The following is a 20,622-nucleotide window of genomic DNA, read 5'->3' as shown; positions in this document are numbered from 1 at the left end:
ACAGAAATTGTGCGGTGGCGGTGCAAGGCCCCATTAGCTAAAGTGGTACCTCAGGTTAAGAACAATAAGAACAGCCCTCCAGAACGAATTAAGTTCTTAACCCGAGGTACCACTGTATAAGCCATGAGAGAAAAGCTTCCCAACAAATGGTACCCTCTATGCAACATATTTAGCAACATATCTAATCTGGCCCTCAGAAACACAAAAATCCTGTGAACAGGATTAAATGTTTCTAATCCCTAAATAACTAGAATCCAGAATAACAAACTGACGTGATTCCTCTCTTAAGAGCTGTATTTTGGATGTTTGTGTTATGTCGTGTAGTGTGTGTGTGTACCATGAGGACGTTTATTTTTCAGTAACTGCTAGATTCACACTTAGGAATCCACCAGTGCATGGCTGGGATCTTTCTCCTGTGCTGCTAGATTTAACATGTATCAACCTAAGGCTATAAAATGCCACTAAAGTTTTTCCCTCCCAAAATGAAATCTTGGGCTGTGCCAACCTGTGCTATATTATGCATGTTGAACAAAACCCTTCAGCTCCACTCTGCATTAGCATGCTGCAACACAACTTTCTCTTGCTGCCTCAGAGAACAGCCCCTGCTTTACATAAATCTTTCATGAAATGCTCTGCCTCAAGCACTAGCGCCTAAGCACAAAAGGCAGCATTGAAGGAAAACATAGTTTTTGCTTCCAAAAACACAGTCAGTTCCACAGATAGTAAATGTAATTTTTATGTGGTGTGTACTCACAGAATCCCATGGGCTCCATTAAAGGGAAACGACACCATTAATAGATGTGGGATGATGGGAATAATTGAAAGGACTTTTGGGGTGAGGAGAGAGAAGTCATTTAAACTGTTGTGCATGCTATTACGGAGAATAAATTTTCTGATGTATATTTCAAGTCAAAGAAGGCAATGCATTTATTTCATTTTCCTCCGATCTCTCCATCTTCTCCCCACCCCAACCATGCAGACAGATCAATTTATTTCCATCCTGCATGTGGAATTTTGCCTGTGTTTGTTCATAAGTCCATTCCATTCTGTTTCCTCATTATTTTTTAAATTCTGTATGGAAATTTAAGTGTCAGACAAGGACATGGGAGACCAGGGTTCAAATCCCCACTTGGCCATGAAGCTCACTGAGTGACCTTGGGCCAGTTATAGTCTTTCAGCCTAACCTAACTCACGGAGTGGTTGTGGAGATTAAGTTTTTGTCACATTGAGCTCCTTGGAAAAAAGGTGGGCTATACATGCAATAAGGAGATGCGGGTGGCACTGTGGTCTAAACCACAGAGCCTAGGGCTTGCCGATCGGAAGGTCAGCAGTTCGAATCCCCACAACGGGGTGAGCTCCCGTTGTTTGGTCCCAGCTCCTGCCCACCTAGCAGTTCGAAAGCACGTCAAGTGCAAATAGATAAATAGGTACTGCTCCAGCGGGAAAGTAAACGGCATTTCCATGTGCTGCTCTGGTTTGCCAGAAGTGGCTTAGTCATGCTGGCCACATGACCCGGAAGCTGCCTGCGGACAAACACCGGCTTCCTCGGCCTATAGAGCAAGATGAGCGCACAACCCAGAGTCGTCCGTGACTGGACTGAATGGTCAGGGGTGCCTTTACCTTTATACATGCAATAAATGAAAAAAAAATTATCTGATGCATGTCTGCTCTCTTACTCATCAAATTTTCCCCTATCCCAAATTTTCTCTGGTGGAACCACACACACACACTCTCTCTCTCCTGGCGCTATTTATGGTGAGGATTCACAGCTACAAGCAACAATGTAAGATAGCTTCTTCTGCATGACAGCTTGTCCAAAATAGATAACTATGCAACATGGTCCCAAGACTTCAGTTAGCATGCACGACTGTGTTTCAGAAGTAGCTGTTATTAGCAGAACAGCAGGAAGCAGCATTATTAGGCAGAAAAGGAGAGCGTGGAAGTGACCTGGAAATTATAAATAAAAGGCAAGGGGCAAAATGAGCGACATGGCATCCACATTAGCATCGTTATCTAGATAATGGACACAAAGAACAATGCTTGTTATGTTATGAACTGCAGAGGTTTGCTATCTCTTGCACAGGCAACAGCAGCTTTGCAGACTCTCCATCTGATGATTAATTTGAAGCCACTCCAACAGCAGTGAAGGAAATACATGAAAACAAGCTACTTTAGCTTTTTATCACGTAGGATTGCACATCAATGGGCAGAATTGTGAAGTCCTCCTGACTGCAGCAAAGGCTTCCCAAGTGAAATTAGATCTTATCACAAATAATCCATTGCAGGGTGAGGAGGGGGATATACTTTGAATACAGAGTATCTTTATTCTAAGGTGCAAGTCAATGGCAAACAGGCTCTATATCTGAACATTCAATATCAAATCCCAATCCAAGGTAGATATTCGCAAAGCAATATATATTAAGTAGTACCCTAAATGTTAGGCAATTGCCTTATTTTTTCCCCAAGAGGGTTGTTAAATTCACCCCCATCTTTTTAAACTTACTATGTGTGATTTTTAATTATCTGATTCTTTCAATTAATTATCTTCTGTTGTTGCTGCTGTTATGTTGTTTCCATGTACATGGCATTTTACAAATATATTTATTTCCAACCTTTCCATTACACTTTTTATCCGAAGAGCTCAAGGCAGAGGCTACAAAGTTCTCCTGTCTCCTAGACTGAGAGCTACTGACTGACTGGCCCATGGCTATCCAGTGAGCTTTGATGCTGAGTTAGGATTTGAGCCTAGGTCTCCCCAGCCACAAAGAATGAGAAGATTGGGCTGTACACTGAGGACCTTTCCATCTAGAAAATAGAAACAAAGGAAACAACAGAGGCAGGGGAAGGGAGTGGACCAAAGGACAACCCTTTGTTAATGCCCTTCCTGTATTCATGCTCCATCAAATCAGTACACCAAAAGTGGTATCAAATTGTATCCCCTGTAGCACAGATGGAGGCCGGTTATGCATATTAGCATTAACTGGATTGGTCAAATACCATAGCAGATTTGATGCAGATTTCCACTACAGTCCTAACCTCACTTTCCTGGTAGTAAGTCCCACTGTGTTCAATAGGCCTTACCTTTGAATAGACATGGTTAGGGTGCTGCTGTCAGACTGTGGCTGAGTGCACACCATATATTTAAAACTCATGACTTCCTCCAAGGAATCCTCAAAACTATAGGGTGCTGGGAATTGCAGCCCTATGAGGGGCAAACTACAATTCCCAGGATTCTTGGGGGAAGCAATGCACTTTAAATGTATGGTGTGCACACAGCCCCCAAGCAACCAGTACTTACCTACTGTGAACCCTGCACCGTTTTGTACTAGGTCTGGAGAGCCAGTAAGGTAAATCTGGTTCTCACACGTTCTCCATGGGCCACACTTTCAGAATAAAAATTGCGCCACACTGAATTGTTTATTGACAAGCAAGACACTGAATAACAAAAAGAAAAAACTCTTAGCAGTGCTTTATTTATAACACAGAGCACATCTACTTTACAATATGAACATGGGACATCCAGAAAGTATAAAATAATGCAGCTACATAAGAAAATGAATTTCCCAAAATATAATGTAGATTGCGCTTGAATCTTCCCATTGCGCTTGCCATCCTCTCCTGCCACACCCTTTGAGAACCACTGCAGTCCGTGGTGAAGCTGCTTAACCCTTTCCTTGACAGCCATTTCCCCTTTCAAAACCACCCCTCCTGCTGCTTTTCCAGCCGTGGAAAGAAAAGACAAGGGGATTCTAAAAATGCAGCTGCAGAGTTGGGTTTTGAACATTTTGATTGGAAAACAACAAGCGGAAAGTTCTTTCCTACCGGCTAGGCTCAGGCACAGATTGCAGCCACTTTGCTTCTCCTTGGGTATGTCAGGTCAGTGCAGCATGGCAGCCAAGCCAAGGTTTGGCTTATTGTACTATAATGAAATGTTTAAATATTTCTTTGATTGTCATTGAATCTCCCCACCACACTTGTCATCCTCTCCAGCCATACCAGTGTGGCACACCACGGATCTACAACCTCATGTTAATGATACCAGTGTAAAATTATACAATCTGTTTTATATACTGGATAAAACATCACAGCTAAATTTAATTGATCAAAAAAACTGGGCTATAATAAATGTGTCAGAGGCTGATTTTTGGAGGCTTTAAAATGGCTGTTTTATGCATAATCACTGTATATCCCCACCAGTGCTTGGCCATTTGGAATATGAACCACTCATGAGGCTGCATTTAGCGCTTGTAGTACGCATTAATGTATTATTACAGCTCTTTTCATAGCAGGATGTTGTCATACTGAAATACAATGTGCAGCCAGAGCAAAAGCTGCCAACAGTGATAAAAGGCTCCAGCATTACAACAAGAGCATCAGACAATGTCTGGGGGAACGTAACCATTTTGAGCGACACCGACTGCTGAATGACTAGCTGAAAGCAGTTTTCTGCGTAGGTGTTAACTAAATGAAGGAGTGAAGTCTGCAGGGTCCTCCTAGCTCAAAGTTAGCCATTTTGTGAGCGTTGCAATGGGAGGTGTGAAATGTTTTGCAGCCAAATTACTTCCCCTTCTGCTTCTCCTAGCAAGACAAACCCTCAGAAACGACAATTGTCCATTCCATTTTCACACACACGAAGGGGCCGTGACATAGTCCCAACACCACTGCTAGATGTAAACACACATTCAGACAGTGGCAGTTTGCGACAGTAACTGAGGAGTTAGCAACCTCTACAGCTGTGTTTCTTGGGGCTGGGGGGAGAGGTGGGTGGAATGTCCTTACTGGAGGGCCCTGGAAAGCAGCAGAGGCTATTAGTCTAGAACCATGGCGTTGTGCAGCTGCTAAACCAATGCAATAGTGCCAGATTAAACCCTGTGGAGGCCCCATGGCAGTCAAAATCTTAGGCCCCCCCTCACAATTTACCTTGAAACTTCTACTCGGCTACTCGCAAATATTCTACTAGGCTCTGAAGTCGGTGGGAACTCGCAACACACCAACTCACAGAAAGCTTCATATCTGGAGGTTTCTCATGTGCGTGCTCTAACGGGACAGCATTGAACAAAGAAAACTTGATTGTGATTTTCTTTCAATATCAGATCATTATTATTTTGATCCGTTGTCACAGGGCCTCTAAAAGGTTGCTCTCAACTGCATCTCTGGTTGCAACCCATTTACTTGAGCTCACCAAAGGCAATGAGAAAACCAATGCATCTTCCATGAATAGCTTTTCCATTTGGATCTGCTTCTTGGTCATGCTAAAGTGTGACATGGAAGGAAGGGAAAGATCAAACTTGATGATAAACAGAAATGGGAAGGCATTGTGTGTGTGTGTGTGTGTGTGTGAGAGAGAGAGAGAGAGAGAGAGAAATGAAAAGCTCCAAATTGCAAAAGTCAATTTGTGAGTAAGTTTTTGTGCGAATTTGTTCTGTCTCTAAATACTACCTCTGTACTTTGTGAGTTGCTCATTCAGAGACCTACTGGAATTTGCCAGGTGTAGACCTAAATGCTTATTTGTAAATGGACTCAATTTCAAAGTTGATGAATTGAAATGGCTTTTAGGAAATAAAATTGCAAATCTGGCTTGACAGGCTATTCTGGGGGAAAAAGCATGACCTCTGTAAGACTCCATTAAGTACTCAACTCCATTTATATTCCAGCTTTAAGTACATGCCAAACAAGGAAGCCATGATGTTGATGTGGCAGTTTCAGATGGAACTTAAAAGTTCACTTAGAAACTGCACCCTAGCACATACCACAGGGCAGAAAATTACTTTGGTTGTTTACCCTGCTCCAGAGTTACAAGACTAGTTCAATGGAGGCTTGATCGTATTTGCTAAGCCAGAGGGAGGCAGCTACTGGTCTACTCTTTGCTGTGTTGCAGTTTTGCCATTCCAGATAGTAGCTACCAACCCAACAGAGATCAGGAGACACAATGAATGGCCAACAGGATTCTACCTTGACCTGAATCTAAATCCAAAGTAGGGTGCTGGAAATATGGCAGCTGGAGAGAGTGCGACCACACAGAGCATTTTCCCGAGCTACACAAAGGACATCTACAACTATGGAAGAGGCAGAGGAAGTTGCCAGAGGAAGGCTGCAGCAAGTGGACTTCATCCACTGCCATGCTGATGGAGGGACACTTCCCAAATAGCTGCACTATCCTCATCAGTGAGGACACCTCCAGCACTCCTCCCCTGTAAGATGCCTCCTTTCCTATCTCCCACTCTTGTATAAATGCCTGAGAGACTGCTGATCTTTATGCCCAGATGGTCCCGATCCCTCTAAGCCAATTCAAGTAACTTTCTCCATCCTTCTCATCCACACACAGAAACCCAATAGCTAAGTTTTCACCTATATTCCCTGGTGTTCAGTTAGCAATGCTTGGCTGTTGTTTTGCATGGGGCTCTAAATTCAGTCATAGCAAAGTATGACGCCACCAAGATTATCCAGGACAAGGCCAGCAGCACCAGTGCCCTCTGCTCCAATACCCACCCAAGTGCATGGATGGCAGTTGATTGAAGAGGGCTTTGACTCATAGAGTTGCTGATGTTTCTAAATGCAGACCTGTGTATGTTTAAATATAAAATGGATTGTGCAGGTTCATGAGTTTCCGTGGGATTTTACGATTACGTATCTAGTGCTATGTTTCAGCTGCACTCAAACTGAATCCATTTGTCACTTCCAGAGTACCATCTGCTCCTCAGAACAAATGTCATTTTATTGACAGCAGTTGTCACAATGTCTTCACTTACAACCATCTAAAATTACTTCAAATGCATGCATTCTTCTGTGCGTGTTCAAATAAAAATCTACATGCCATGTAAGAAGACTGACCGCCTCCCCTCTAAAATGCCTAGACCTGACTTCCATGTTATTCTAATCACATAACATCTGAATTTTTATCATCTTTGATCTCTGAAAACATGACATTTATTGCACCAAAACATCATTGGAAAGCCTAAATGTATCTTTAAGGCAGGATGGGGCAGAGATCTAGTCAGTGGGTCAGATCCTGAGGTCATCCATACACCATGGGCAACTTCAACAAATGGGTGATGCCACCCCACTCTCAATCACCTAGCATCATGATAACATCAGGTGATTCAACTTCAAAGGAAAGAGATGGGAGTGCACTTTATGTACACTCCCAATTCTTTCCTTTCTTGCTTTGCAGATGCAGCTTCAACTCAAAGGAATATCATTTGAATTCAAGCCAGGGATGTAAAGGGATCATTCTTCCTTCGCAACTACAGCTTGAGCCTTGTCTGCAAAAGAATATCCTCCGCATCGCCAGCTTGAATTCAAGTTACATCTACAAAGGAAGAATCTGGAGTGCACGTCAGAAAGTCAGCATTTTTTAAAAAAAAAATTGCTGCCCTTTTCTGTTGCCGTCCTAGTTCTTTTTTCGCTGCAGCATGAACTTTCAACAAACTAGTCCTGTCAGTGGATGCCCTCACAAAGAGGTTCGCTAGAGCACCGGTGCTTTCTGCCCTTCTCTCTCCTCCTGCCCTGTGCCTCTGGAAATTGGCTCAGTAGGGTCAGGAGAACTCCAAGGATAGCACTGGGAGGGAGATTATTCAATCTGGCAAGCTGAAAACCTTGTGCTGATGGAACAATGGTAATGGCACTATGCTGAATTCCTCCCATAAACTACAAGGTATGGGGAAAGATCCAATGTAGTACAAGCAAGTGTCTGCTTATGCAGCAAAGGCTTATTATTTTTATTCCCCCTCCAGCCCCTCAGATTTTCTCCATTGACCTGGAGCACCCCTCAAGAGCAGGTTTTGGGAGAGCAGGGTGTGTGGAGGGGGAAGAATATAAACCAGAAGTCCCAACGAGGGCAGACCTCATTGGATGTTACAGATATGTGTTTGAGGCAGGGAAGCAGGAGGTCTGCTAAGACCTTTCTAGCCCCTGAATCCAGCAAGTGTTAAATATATAAGCCAGGCTAGCTTCCTGGTGAAGCAATTGCCTGGGTGATGGGCCATTACGGGGGAAGAAAGGAAAGGGGCTCTGTGTAAGGTGGTAAATGGGTGGGGCCCCTTTCTCAACTTGTGGACAAAGCAAAGGTTGAGAGTTGCAGAGATATGAATCAGAAGAAAAGCAGCAAGCTAGGGAGAGAGACAGAGCCAAGGCTGAAGCTGTGGGAGAAACAAGACCCTTTTGGGGGTGTTAATGCAATGAACCCCTCCATCGTAGTCTCAAGTGTTTCCCCCCTTCTATTTCTTTCTTTTTTAAAAACAGCACATGAAACATGATCACACATATGTGTAAATAAATCTTATATCATAAAGACATCAGTCTCCACTGTGTCTCATTCTGAAAGAAACGTGAATTCTGTGTAAGTGCCTGGAACCCCTGGAATCTTGCACCGATCAGATTGGGGTGGCATGCAACACTATAAATACCAATCATTTAAAAATATGTATATTAGCTAATTGATAACCTTGTAAGCAAGGACAAATGTGTGTGGATTGAATGAGCAAAGAAATGTGTAAGTGGCAAGAAAGGCTATATTTTGGTTCAGATTTCAAATGAGATTCTTTCGAAATCCAATCAGCTATTTTTTTAGTAGGGCAGAAATGCTTTCAGCAGATGTAATTATCACCCTAGCAAACAAAATGCACCAGTGGCAGAAGCCAGGATGAAGCTGATCTGCAGGATGAGAGCTGCTGTCACGTTTCATAATCCCAGTTTCAAAGTTTTTGTCATGAATGACCCCCGGAGGAAATAAGCAGCAAAGATGCATGTGGGTAAGCACATATTCCATGTTCAATAGAAGAGCTTGCACCTTAGAAAGGATTACTGTCTAGTAATCAGGTTCTAATGTGTTAAGTGCCTTAGTAGTAGTGTGAAGGAGGAACACGCTACATTCTCAAACTGACAGACAAGCTTTGTTACTAGAGGGGGTGGAAAACCAAGAGCCCATTCAATGCACATAACAAGCAACGAATGTAAAGATTCTGTTAATTTAAAAGACTGCTAATGGAGGAAGACAATAGATAAATCTTCAATTCATAACACAATATGCACTTAGGTCCTCCTCAACTAAACTTATTCTTTGACACCTTTTCCTCAGACGTAGTGACAAATTGGTGCCCCAAATCAGCTATGCGGGTCTTATAAAGTATTAGAAGGGGACAAATTGAAGTTTCTATAGAGAGAATGGATTTGGCATGCGTTTCTAAAAAAATGAAGTGAGCTTTATGTCAAGTGGGGATTTGAGCCCTGGTTTCCCGGGTCCTAGTTTGATCCTGTAACCACTATAGCACACTGGTTCTCCTTCCCATATGCCATCACCCTGTTCCTGAATGCCATGTAACTGCCATCTCTTTCTTTTTTAGTAAAAGGCACATGAAACATGACCACACATTTCTTATACCATCCAGTTTGGTCCTGGAAGCAAGCAAACCCCTTCCAGAGCGGTCAGGAAGTCATACTTCGCTAGGCACAAGCAGTGTGAGAAAAATGCCAACTGGGTAGTTCTGTATTTAAATTTTCAGCCAGTCTCTATTTATATACAGTTCAGAATGTGCTGAAATAAAAACTAAACAAAACCAGGCAGAAAATGCAAGATCTGAGTCACAAATGACATTAGTTAAATGTCAGAAATCTGAAACAGCTATGATATGCCAACTAGCTATTGGCTCAATACTGAAGTACGCCTAATATATAAATGTGGTGTTGTCTGCAAATATCATTCAGTGCCAACCAGCCTTAAAGCTGGCTCAGACTGACCAACGTATTGCCCCCCCCCCCTTGCATTTCCTGCCTGCTTCAGTGCCTGCCATCCTCAAGTACAGAACACAGAGCCGCAGGACAATGTTGAGATCAAGACAGAAGAGATGGCTGAGTGAATATCCATTAGATCCAATCTTTCACTGCCCTAAAGTTTACCTGCATCATCGGCTCCAAAGTTACACACATGCCACTCTGTCCAAAATGGAAAAGAGTCTTGATAATGGTACCAATCGATGATGAATAAAGAAGCACAGAGGTACAACGAAGCACTGTCACAGCACAGTACTACCATAGTAGTGAACCAGGGCAATAAAGACTGGGCACCAGCCCTAAAAGGCAGGCTGCATGCCATGCTCACTCTCTCTCTTGCCATCACCCTCCTCACTACTCTTACTTCTGAGTAGGAGGGAATCTTAGGGACTGTGAGTTTAACCTTGGGGGGGGGGGAGTTTGCTGTTAAGTAGCAGTCAATGGGGTAGAGTTCCAAAATAGGAATCAGAGCTCCAATTGCAGTCAGGGATGGGTGAATCTGTCAATTTTTGTTTCTCTCCGTTTCTCGCTTTTATTAACCGTAAGCTCAGATCGCCACATGTCCACATCAGTTCACAATTTCCATCAGCATTTTAGTATGATTTTCTCTCAATACAGATATTTTTGCAAAGCAAATTTCCCTAACAGAATGCATTTCTTGTAGGTTATGTTTCACTAATATATGTAGTTTTATGCACACTTAATCCTAGTGTGTGCCTTTTTGCATACATTTCTTGGCCAGAGAACTCTGTTGCAAAATTCAGAGATGTGTAAATTTCGAAGGATGGGTTGGCTTTGGTTCATATGTTGTTTAGAAAAGTGCAAATTAGGTAGGTTCACCTTTCATTGTGGACTGAATCAAAGTTCTCCCCCATCCCTATCTGGATGGTGCTGGAGAAGGCAGGGTGGTGGTGAGGCTAGACCTGTGCAGAGGCACCAGTGGAGCCAATCCAGCACCTATACAGACCCAGCCTTTCCACTGCCCTGCCCTGCCCCACCCCTGGGCCAGATGGCCAACTGGAGGGATGCCACTGTCAGGATGGGGCTCCACAGCTCTCCCCCACCACACCAGCTACTGCTGTCACTGTTCCCTAGCATTGTTCGTAGCAAAAAAGAAATCCCTTATACAGAGACAACCACCACCACCCAGCTGCCAACAAACTCCAGGGGTGCCACTGTGTGATGTTCAGCCTGTGTTTCCTCCTTCCTTTCCCTGCATCTGGGTGGGGGGGTGCAGCCAAAGTGACCAAGTGATCAAGCATGTGGGAGATTGCTCCTTAGGGTCTTAACACAGGCTGCCAACTCCATAATCCAACATAGAAAGACTCATAGGGAAATGAGGATCGGATATAAAAATCAAGGTGGCTCCACATTTGTGGAATGTTCCCCCTCAGGGAGGCTCACCTGGCCCTTCATTACGTATCTTTAGGTGTCAGGCATAAATGATTCTCTAACCAGACCTTCAGCTGATTAATCAATTTATGCCCCTTTAAACTGCCAGGGTATTGTTTTTGGTTGTTACTATGTGGTGTACTTTTGTGTTCTTATATTGTAAACTGCCCTGTGATCCTCAGGTGAAGGGCAGTATTAAAAATTGATTATTAATGGTGTTTGTCATAGCTTAAATGAAATCACTACTTAAGTGGTAATCAGCACAGGTGCCCACTCCCTGCCCCCAGAGGTTCAAGTGAGGACCACTGAAGACAGCAACACAGCAAAATCACCCCATCTTTATGCTAGCGCTGTGCTGATATTTTCAGTTGATCTGTTTGAGGCCATTTGCAGGGGGAGGATGGAAAGGAGAAATGCACCCAAAGAGGGAGGGAGGCAAGGGGAGAGAGCTTAATGGTGGTGGCAGCTTTCACTTAGTTACCCTTTAAATAAGGTAGTGAAGAGAATTGGGGGGGGGGGGGAATCAAGCCAGATAACCACTCTCATTTGGTTTCTTGTTGCACTCATGATCCAAGATGGTGTGATCTTCAAAACAGAAAGAATTCTCTCTAGAGGCTGCATTGCTCCCACCATGTTCTCTGCATTGAGACCCTGCACCAGGCATAGGCAAACTCCGGCCTCCAGGTGTTTGGGACTACAATTCCCATCATCCCTAGCTAACAGAACCACTGGTCGGGGGTGATGGGAATTGTAGTCCCAAACATCTGGAGGGCCGGAGTTTGCCTATGCCTGCCCTACACCATCAAAGCTTCCAATGCCTACACGAAATGTCATGAAAACCAATAAAAGCCATAGCTCCCAGAAATCATTATGATGAAGCCTGCAGTCCTCAGATACAGAAAACAAACCCTTCTGATATGTTTAACCAAAGTATTTAATGTAAACAACATTTAATAAAAACATGTTACCTCTATGTGCATCAGGGATCCCTCTCCTAATTAACATGGGATGCCTTTCATCTACAAAATGCTGTGCAAACAGTCATTAGGCTTCAGGTTACCCCAGATACTTATGCAAACTGTTATTAGACCCATTATCCAGAAGAAGAAAACGAGACTCCAATGGTTGACATGATTAAATTGCCCAAGCTCAACCCCAGTTGTACTTATCCAGGTGTAAAAATGGTGTTCATCTCAGTAAATCAGCCTCCATAATATTCAAGTTAAATGTCAATGCAGAGCCAGATGAAAAGCCCATTGAATTAAAGTAAGAAGAATATGAACATTTAACTTGAAGAAAAAATGGGATCATTATGAGAAGGTTCTGTACTTTAAAACAGATAAAATGGGGGGGGGGGGTTAGGATCTTTCCTGCGTGCCTTAATTCTTTACCATATGGTGCATGCATGTGACCTGATCCAAGTATGCATGGCTTGCCTCACTCATTGAGCTACCTGCTCTGTGGCTCCTTTTAGTACTTTGTTCTTTCTTACTATGGCAGAACTGTAGTCTGGAAACATGGGGTTTGATGCACGGCAATGTTATATCTCATATGGATGGTATGCTTGGTGGCTGGGACATGTAAAGACATGGAAAAGGTCCATGTCAGCTTTTTCGTAGGGGTCTGTCCCAGATCTGTGCGAAGACTCTTCTCAGGTACCAGAATCTGGTAACAATTACTGCTGGCCTTCATGCATCACTAGCCAGCCAGAACTAAGCTTCTGTGATCATAGTTTGACTCAGCTTGCCAACATGCCCCTTCAATGTCCTTATTTTTGGGGGGTGGGTGTCATCCCCCAGAATGGCTGAAGAAACCCAGCCAGAAACCCAGATGGCATATAAATAAAATACAACAGCAATCTGACAATAAACAAAGCAGTATTTTGTTCTTAACAATTCTTCTGCATTTTTACACATACTCCCTGCTCCTGGTGTTTTCCCCATTTTTGTTCTTTGAATCCAGATCTTGGGGGGGGGGGGGACACGACGACTCAAATATAACTTCCTCCTCAGCCCTCTCCTTCCTCAAGTAGTAACTGTTGGTCTCATGCCCACAGCCTCCTCATCCTTACACCTTTAATTATCCCCTTCATGCTTATAGTATAGTATTCTCCAGTGCTATGGAGCTACTGCAGTTACATGCTGTTATGGGGAAGACTAGTGAAAATTTTTGCTCCAGGTTCCACCCCCCACCCTACCGCCAGTAAATCTAGCCTGGGTGCACTTTCATTTATGCCTTGTACCAAATCTGTGTGACAATGGTAAGTGTGTTATCATGTCCACCCTGAAACAAGTGGCTCAATAGTATCGGGAAAATATTTAATACTAAAATTGAAAAGCATTCGTCTTAGCCAGTATTTTGTGTCAATAAGGCCCACAGGGTAATTATGTATTCTATTTTTTAAAAAACTTTGCTTTCGGGGAAGTCTAACTTGCTTGAGCAACACTCCTTGTCTGATCAATATTAACAATACAAACAAAACTGGCTTCCAGCTATGGAAAGGTATCATTTTAAAATGCATACCTATCAAGAAACCTGTGGTAATCAATGGGCCACAGAATAAAGCTTGATTTCAGTTAAGTCTTATACGTATTACATATAAGAAACACACAAAAAAAATTTCCTTCCAGTAGCACCTTAAAGACCAACTGGAAGGAAAATTTTTTTTTTTGTTTTGACTATGGCAGACCAACACGGCTACCTATCTGTAACTGGATATAAGAAACACCATACTGTTGCATGCTACCCCAATCTCCAGGCGGTGCCAGATTCCAGGAGTTCCAGGCACTTACCCAGGGTTTGGTTCCTTGGAATGAGGTATAATGGGGACTGATATGTCTCTATAATATGCGGTTTATTTACACACACACACACAATCTGAGTTTACAATGGAGGGGTTCACAGCATTAACACCTCAAGGGGGCCTTGATTCCCCCATAGCTGCAACCTTGGATTGAAACAGAAATCAAACATTGCTCTCACTCTGTTTCCAGCTTGCTGCTTTGCTTCTAGCTCACATTGCTCCACTCTGGCCTTTTGTCTTTCTAACTACCTGCGAGTTGAGGAACTACGGTACTTGTACCATCTCGCACAGAACCCCTTCCTTTGTGCTCCCAATATCTCAGCAGGAAGTCAGCTTGGCTATTCTAGGAACTAGAAGGGAGCCCAGGCATTCAGCCTAACCATCGCCCCCCCCCACAAAAAAAATCTCATAACAATACTAAATCAGTGAATAACCTAAAAGAAAAACTCCTCAAGTATCACTCAACAGATTGAATCATCCAGAACTTTAGCACTGTTTAATTATTCCCAAGGGCTTTTAAATAAATCAACCTTGTGTTAATTATATTTTCTGAACTTGACTCAAAATCTTTTCAGCAGTGGATCATTAAGGAAACTTGGCTTCATGGAATAACAGAACACTAAAGCAAAGGTGGATTTAAGGGAGTGTCACCACTTCGGTCGCACTAGGCAGAGAATCTCAGAAGCGCTGCCCTTTTAGCCACTTTAGTTGTGAAGCTGTAGAGGACATCTAAAATTGTGTGAGATTCTGCAGAGAATGAAAGATATCACGCGATCTCACACAAAATTGGCACCAATGTTAGAGCCACTTCTTTACCAGCAGCAGAGCCTTCAGGATGGGCAGAGAAGTGGCAGCAAGTAAGATGGCAGCACCAGCAGCAGAGCAGGCCAAGGCGACACATCCTGTTTCACCTCAAGCAGAAAATTGGGACACCCTGCCCCAATAAAGATGGATGTGTGTGTTATTTGCTTGGAAAGCTAACTAGAATCTGTATGCTGCCATCATAACTAACATGATTTTTCAGACCTTCCTAAACTTTGACAGGCAATGCTTTATAATCCTCTAGCAAAACGCCTCTGAAATAGAAGTGTGCGCACACACCATTGGCCCCTAGCGCTATTAGATGTCACAACAACAAGTAGATATGCACGCAACCATCACAGCATCAACAGTGATTCAGTTGACAAGCACCCACACACATAAGCCAAGCTAGGGAAGGAAGACAAGAAAGATTAAGGAGCTGCATTGCATCAGGTCAGACCACTGATCCATCTAGCCCACTGTTATCTACTTTGATTGGAAGTGTCTCTCCAAGTTCTCACGCCTTCCATCACCTGTTATATGATCCTGTTGTCTGGAGTTACCAGGGATTGAACTTGGGAACTTCTGTATCAAAAATATGTGTCATATTACCGAGCCAGAGTCTATCCCCAAATCAAGTAACTGCTTTCTTCAGAGGAGATTTCTTAGGGAGGCTCTATTTCAGTGGACAATCACTAGGCCATTATTATCTGGCTATCTAGAGTGTGTGTATGTGTGGTTTTGTTTGTTTTAGAGGAATGACAGGTATAAGAACTCCAACCTGAATAATTCCAATGTGAAACTGCAATTCTCATCAGCCCAAGTGAGCATGGTCAGTGGTCAGGGATGGTAAAGAGTCCAAAACCAAATATATTCCTTTTGTAGCGTACAACTTGGTGGTGGTATTTTAAGTCATAAGATGTGCAGGGCACTCGTGCATAATGAGGAAAATAAAATACAGTCAACATATTACCTTGTTTAAACAAAGGCAACCAATGTACAGATAGCCGAATTACAGCAGCAGAAAAGAAAGAAATGTAAGTTGGCTAAATCTATTAACAGTGCAGGCAATTTTTTGTTTGCATTTCGTATAAGGAGATACATTTTCATCATGCCCAGAAAGCAGCTATAAACCTGTAAAGTTTCAAGCGGCAGCATGACTGTGAAAGGATTGTCTCTTCCATCAGAGACCACTGGCAAAATCAAGCTTGGTCCAGATAGACTTACCCCCAAGAGCCTCCTTGGCTAGTTCTGCCTTTAGTATGAAAATACAGTTTCATACTAACATAGAAAGTAGGCTGGTGATTGGGGAAAAAGGTGGCCTCCCACCACCTCCAAGATGGATCATCTGATGCTGTGCAATTCATAATGGGGGAATCAGATGGTCCCCCTCAAATGTGCCATGGGACTGTGGAGGTTATAGACTTACACATGTAGAACCCCACACAATGAAAGATCCTGGATAATCAGGACCTCTCATACACACATGGTGAGTGGAGCTCTATGCACATAGATCAATATGAGTGTAGAGTCCATCCCTTTTCAAGTGCAATGAACACATGGTTAGTGAAGGGGGGAGGCATTGGGCATGGTGGCGGCAGGTGACAGTTGCTCACACAGCTTCATGACCTCTATATGTAACATTTGAGTGTCCGGGGGTGGTAGGAGTCAGGCATTTGAATCTCCCAATAGTGACTACAAAAAGCAGAATTTAGGATGAACCAATCTGTGCATCTCATTTTGGAACACATGGAGGGAAATGCTGCCCGTCTCCCACACAAACAGGGTTCTCAAGAGGGAGCCCCATTGCAACCGAATACTCTATGCATTAAACATTAAGTAAAACATAACATTTCCTCACCAGAGCAATTTCTTCAGATTTTGTTTTACTCCTTTGGAAACAATTTCACTTCCACTATGTGCACCCACACACTTCCATTATTACTATTATTATTGGCATAATTATGGCTTGTTTGCACAGCTTTCACTTAACTCGCATTTTATGATGGGAGTGACTGTTCCTCTGTGTCTGCAGGCACTAAGGGGATCTATCCTTACCTGTGCACACAACTGTATGTCACATTATGTGCAGATGACTTTATTTTTTTTTTTGCATCATCCACGTTTCCATAAATAACCTTGCACATTAAACATATTTGTATCTTCTACAAATGAATTCTCACATGAATAAATACCCAGGGTGGGGGAGAGAACTGTGCTTAGCCAGTGAAGCACTCAGAATTGGTGTGGGTTATTTCTTACATCCAAGTGGGTGTGCAGAGGACTGCAGCCAGAATTAACCCTCACCTGCCCCTGGAGCTTATTTATCACACTGGTTTTCATAGTAAAGTCAGGTTTTGCCAACCTTTTTAGGTTGCAGGAGCATTCAGATTTTTGAGTAAGACCTGTGGCACTGGATAGAAGTCAGATTCCAAACAAAACTCATAATTAATCTGAGTTTTGAAAAGTACACAGAGCTAAAAGAAGTGGGAAAGAGCATCATCACCCTTATAAATACCTCCTTCAGCTCAATGTACTTTTCAAGGGGGGAGGAAAGCGACTACACTTCCCAGCTCATGATTAAGGGGGCACTGAATGTAGAGGTGCTCAGAGACTTTGTAGGCAGTGAAGGAAGGCTTCAGGGGCACTATTGTGTCCATCACAGGGGCCACATTGGCAACCCCTGGGAAAACCATTAGAAACCATACATGTGAACATAGAGATAAAAACCAAGATTTAAAAAAATGCAAGGGGGAAATTCGTCTTGCATGTAGTTGCATGGATAGAAGTATGACATTTCATATGCATAATACATTTAAGAGATCAATTACATTATTTTTCTCTCCCTCACACATAAAAGTTACATTCTTTCACATGACGTTAAAGAGAGTTTGTCCTAAAAACACCTGATAACATCATCAAGGAATCCAGCCGGAACAAATCTCATGACCTAACCCACCGCTAAGGGAAAGAAGTCACCCTTAAATGCAATGTTTAGTGCCAGATGTCCCCCCCCCGCCCATATAATTATGCAACAAGTGTATGAGATTAGCATTGAATCGCTTAGCAAAACAAGGGCTCAGTCAGAAATGAAAGGAATATATGGGCAAAACCCTCACTGTATCAGAACACCTCTGATGTGACCCCAGCTCATTTGCACATATCACCCCACACTCTAGGTTTCCACTATGTACAGTGTAGAATTAAAGTAGCCACTAAAAATACAGGGCAGTTGGCCCTTTGCAGTAGTAATTACTGTTCCTGCTCACATTGTTAAGCAGATCTCTGCAGAACACCATTTACAGAATTCATACCATACCAAATTATGAAAACACAGGAGAGGGGTTTCATATTGAGAAGCAGAGCAAAACGAGGAATTTAGAAGCATGCATGCAGAGGTTTGTTTTCAGAATGTAACCATGTGTGTATTTTTAAAATATTCCCCTCAAAAACACCAATAGATTATTCTGATGATCCTATAAAATGCCATTTTTAGGAACATACATCCAGCTGTCTGCAAAACAGAGGCACAGTTCCAGTGAGAGGGAGGGGGGGATTATCCTGTGCTTTCTGATAACAGCTGAGTCAGATTCAGATCAATTTTTGTTTCTGGAAAAATCACACCTGATCTGACTCTGTACATGTCAGGATTTAGCGTGAAACAAATGTTTCAAAGCTGAAATATAAGCTGCTTGCAATTACGATCTACAGCAGAAATAAAGATAGTATTTCTATCAGTGCAAACCGACTGGATGTTGTTCTCCTAATGCTTCTGTTAAAAAGGGCTTGCACCACACAGACCAAGGCAGAGATCACAGCCAGTTAGTATCATGGTGATCTTTTTGTAAGCTAGATATCCTTTAACACACATCTTGGTCGCAGCCACATCTCTCCCCTTTGCACAAATACTTGGATTGGCATGTCTCTCCCAACAGCCCTGCCTGAAACACATTTCCGTGGAAGCAAGTCCCCGGACTTCGTTGTGTTTACTTCCGCATAATGCGATTAGAAGCAGGGTGCCTAACAGGTGTTAAAAGACTCAAAGAAAGGCACAGGTATATAGAAGTCTATGGCACACTCTTAAGTGAAAACACAATGGCTCACTCCCAAGTCCACCTGCAAATAACTGGGGCTTGGCGTTTGGCAGACGAACGGCTCAGAGCTAAAGATCCCGGTGGGGCTGTCCAGCTTGACGGATGGAGGCGTAGCGTTTTGAATTAAGGAGTCGTGCATTATATTATAGGACAGCACTTCTTAAATAACCTTTAAAAGGGGTTGGGGTCAGAAACTTTTAATTCTACACAGCAATAAGAGCCTATAGCCCTAGTTCAGCAGCTCGGAGATCGATCCCCGCTTTGATTTAACTTAATTCAATATACATTACGGGTTTTCCAGTCACACAGTTCGGAAGGAGTTCCCATCACCTTCCTTGAGAACACCCAGGAGGTCAGCCTCATTAATCTCCCATCGCCGCCACCAACCTCGAAGACGAACGCAAACAAAACAAAAAACACACACACCCTCGGCTCGCTTTTGCTAATTCACTTCGGGCTGCAAGCACCAATCGATTGGAAAGTGCATTATTAAATTAAAAGTTTGCGCCGTTGACTAATGGCTATAGGGTTAAAAGGCCCGCCACGTTCCTCAGCTGCGTGCCCGCCCCCGGCCGCCCCAAACAATGCCTGGATCAGTCTATTATGCCCCGGAATGGACGTGCCCACCGGGCCGGGGTCGGGGCTTGGCCTGCGGTCAAACGCCGCTTCCGAGCCCCGCGCCTGCCCAGCCGAGCGGTTGCTCGCTCGCTCGCTCCCCCTGCGCAAGGTGCGGAGTCCCCTCCAGAGGCCACGCCGCCCACCCGAGCAAAAGCGCGAAGCCGGCGCGGGGGCAGCCCGCCTCTGCGGGAGGCAGGAAAGGCTCGGCACGTTCCCAGCCGCTCGGAGTTTTCAAGCGGGGCTGCCTTCTTCTAACGAGGTGGGATCAGGACAGGAGGAAAGGAAGGTGCGCGCGCGCGCGTTCGGTTTCCAGAAACGGATCTCGAATGCGCCCCCCAAAACGCAGACCTCTCCTTCCTCGGCTCACCCACTTTCCTCGCCTCCCAGTCTGAGAGAAGAAGTCCGACGCGAGAAAAGCCGCGTGCACTCACCGGAGCTATGCACTCCCCGCCCCGCTGTGCCAAGCCATGGGCGTCGAGGGCAGCCAGCAAGTCCCAGCTGGGGTTAAATCCTCGGCCGCATCCGCCGCTTGCAACAATCCCCACCGAATCCCTCCTTCCTCCTGCTCGGGTGCCCAGAAACTCCGCGCGCGCTGTCTCCTCAGGCGCCCGCCCGTGCTCGGTTACTATTCCATCCGCTTCCACGGCGCTTATCGAGCTGCTGCTGCTGCTGCTGCAAGAGGCTGCGTTTCTCCACTTGCGTGCCGCACCTCGCCGCTCCAAGCGGAGCGCATAGCGCCGCCTGGCTGCCGCGCGCCAGAACCGCGGCGTCCAGAAAGCTCGGCACGGTGCTGGGCCCCCCCGCCTTTTTAAAACACACCTCAGCTGAGCGGAAGGGGAGCGCGCGGCTTGCTCGCGGGCGCGTGCCGTTGTAGGCGCCGGCAGCCAATAGGGGAGGAGAGCGCCTGCCCGCCCGCCTTCCTGCGTGGGCAGGTGCAGGCCGCGCAAAGCGGTGGCTTACAAGCTCCAGCTCCGGCCCGCCGCCCTCTTTTGCCCCATTTGCGGTGTTTTCAGTGGTTCGCGCCTTTAGGACAGGCGCTGATTGGCTGCCTCACAAAAACCCCGTCTCGGTCATGTGGAAGGAGAAGGCGACGGTGCCCTAAGCCTGGGGGCAGCTGCTGTTTTCTTCTGCTGGGCTGGGGGGCAG

At 44.4% G+C, this 20,622-nt stretch overlaps 1 protein-coding gene across 2 annotated transcripts in view; it reads right to left on the bottom strand.

Annotated features, from left to right (window-relative positions):
- The window catches only part of RASGEF1C (RasGEF domain family member 1C), an 84,101-nt gene extending 63,782 nt beyond the window's left edge, over positions 1-20,319 (bottom strand). The window contains exon 1 of one of the 2 annotated variants that reach the window (XM_083592666.1): positions 19,908-20,319. The gene's annotated coding sequence lies outside the window, so the exon portion shown is untranslated. The remainder of the gene's footprint in view (positions 1-19,907) is intronic. The other variant, XM_083592664.1, reaches the window with a different exon arrangement.
- Positions 20,320-20,622: the final 303 nt, after the last annotated feature.

The sequence above is a fragment of the Podarcis filfolensis genome (genome assembly GCF_964270895.1).
Source record: "Podarcis filfolensis genome assembly, chromosome: 2".
NCBI lineage: Eukaryota > Metazoa > Chordata > Lepidosauria > Squamata > Lacertidae > Podarcis > Podarcis filfolensis.
This window is presented reverse-complemented; position numbering and strand designations above follow the sequence as displayed.